Genomic DNA, 2,451 nt, shown 5'->3' with positions numbered 1-2,451 from the left:
GAAGAGTTTGATTTATGCCTTGAAGCAAAGAATGTAAAATTCAAGGTCTAAAGTCAAGGGAATTATTGAATTTCCACTTGAATATTAGTAGACAAATGTTCTTATGAGATAAAAATTGTGACTTTAACTAGTGCCATGTAACTTTATGTGTAAGTACACTAAGTTAATGTAAAATTAAAGCTTTTTATCTCAAAGGTATTGCATAAATAAACAATATGTGGTAGGAATACACTTCCTTGCACATCAGTCTATATCAAGTCTTGTAGGTAGAAAAATCAGTTATTTTCAAATGTCATAAAAACTTAAAATATAGATTTTTGTAAAACATACTATATATCAGAAAATTGACATATTAACTTGGGTAATGGGAATAGGTGTGTTAGAGACAGGAGTGAGACTGGATCAGGACACGGCAGGGTTCAGGGTGTATAGGGTTACTATATGTGTCAGGCAACAGGGCAACACACAACAACAACAACAACAACAACAACAACATTAGGAAATGCCTGACTGAGACAGTCTGGCTTCTTGATCTTCTATTACACTGTCTTGTTCGTCTCATGTGTATTGTTTGAACTCAATTATAAATTCTAAATTTAAGTGACATGTAACATTATAAATTGGAATTCTATGCTTCTCAGCAAGTATTAAAAATATTTCCTTAATTACAAATCAAGTAAATGATCTACTGACATATTTTATTTCATATTCCTACCTTTCACAATTCCTACATTAAGCAGATGCCACAACTTTGCTGAAAGTGAGGGAGACTTGAAGTACTTACTGCAAAACATCAAAGAATATAACCTTAAAAATGGATTGCATCTCAATTTCCAGAGAACAAAAGTTCTCACCACTGGACTGATAGGCAGCATTGTGTTTGATGAAAAAAAGGATTAAAACTGTCAATGACTTCATGTTACCTGGACCAGCAGTTGGTAGTAATCAAGATATCAGTAGGCAGATATATTTCACTGGGAAAATCTGCAGTCAAGAACCTCTCCAAAATTTTGATGAGCAATGATATCAGTTTGAGGACTAAGGTGTGCTAGATTCAGGCTATAGTCTCTTCAATCCCTTGCTAAGCAGCTAAGAGCTAAATGATTGATAAGAATCATGGAATAAGAACACATGTCTTTGAACTGTAAAATTATAGAAGAGTACTGAATATCTATTCCATAGACTGTTGTTGTTAAGATTACTCATAGCACCCAATGAAGAAAAGACCTGAACACTTGTACAACTATCATCATTTCTTCAAGTTCCTCAAGTTTCCAGAGGCAAGCTATTTAGGAAGTGGATGCCACTCCTGCTTCCAAGCTTATTTTAATTGAGGAGCTCCACCAAACACTGTCCACCATGGGAAACCATTATCGCATTTGACACATCAGTGTCACAGTGTTTAGCATCACAGCAACCATGAGTTACCTCTTACAGAAAATAGATCTACAGAGGTTTGATCTTGTTTTCAGGGAGACATAATGGAAAATGTTTATCACCTATTGGGACTGAAATGATTGTATCCCACCTCCTATTTAGAAAGGTCAGCAGGATGGGGTCCCACAGACTAACAAAAGAATAAATAGCTGTCTTTGAAAAGGTGAAGTCAGAGTGCTGTGCTTGTTGGCTCCTGATAAAGCTTCATTTGACATACTTTGGGGATGTTGCAAGGAAAGGCTATTCCTTGGAGAAGACATCATTCTTGGAAAGATGGAAGGAAGGTGAAAAGGAGGAAGATGCTCAACCACAAAGATTGAAACAGCGACTGCAGAAATTGGATTTGAGTGTGTTACAGACTGCACGGCCGGCACACGGTAAGACAAGCTTCAGATCTGTTGTGCACAGGGTCTCTGTGAATCGTTCTCAACTTGAGGACACCTAAAAATAACAATTCACAACCCCTCTTGCATGCTCTTTTGTATGAGAAACTACAGCATATTTTTATCTGCTCATTTACCTTGCCTATTATTTTAATAATTTCTTACTCCTACAAACACTAGATGAAAGGGGAACCAAGAAAAAACAGAAGTCTATATTTTCAGCAAACATTTATTCAGATTTATGATGCATGCACTTAATGGAAAATCAGGTGAACTTTTAATGAGGTAATTTGGTTAATAATATTTTTGCATCTCACTTTCCTGATTTGACCCTGTAGCATGTTATATTTGGGAAATCTGGGGGAGAATGTAGGCGGACTCTGAACTCAAATTCTGATACAAATAATTTTGAAAAGAAAGACTAAATGCATGAATAAGTAAAAAGAACACTATTGTTTGACATACATGATGTGCCATGTGTTTGCATGTTATTATTTCACTGAAATTAAGTTACAGAAAGTGTCATGTCAATATTCAGAAATTTGTTATTTCATTCAAAATCAGTTACAGAAAATAAGAATCATGTCAATATTCAGAGATTTGTTACTGTAAAAGTCATGCATGAATTTCT

Source organism: Elephantulus edwardii, unplaced genomic scaffold, assembly GCF_000299155.1.
Source record: "Elephantulus edwardii isolate Elephantulus edwardi_28Jun2011 unplaced genomic scaffold, EleEdw1.0 scaffold00112, whole genome shotgun sequence".
NCBI classification, from domain to species: Eukaryota; Metazoa; Chordata; class Mammalia; order Macroscelidea; family Macroscelididae; genus Elephantulus; species Elephantulus edwardii.
The sequence above is the reverse complement of the archived record's forward strand: the minus strand, read 5'-3'. Positions refer to the sequence as shown.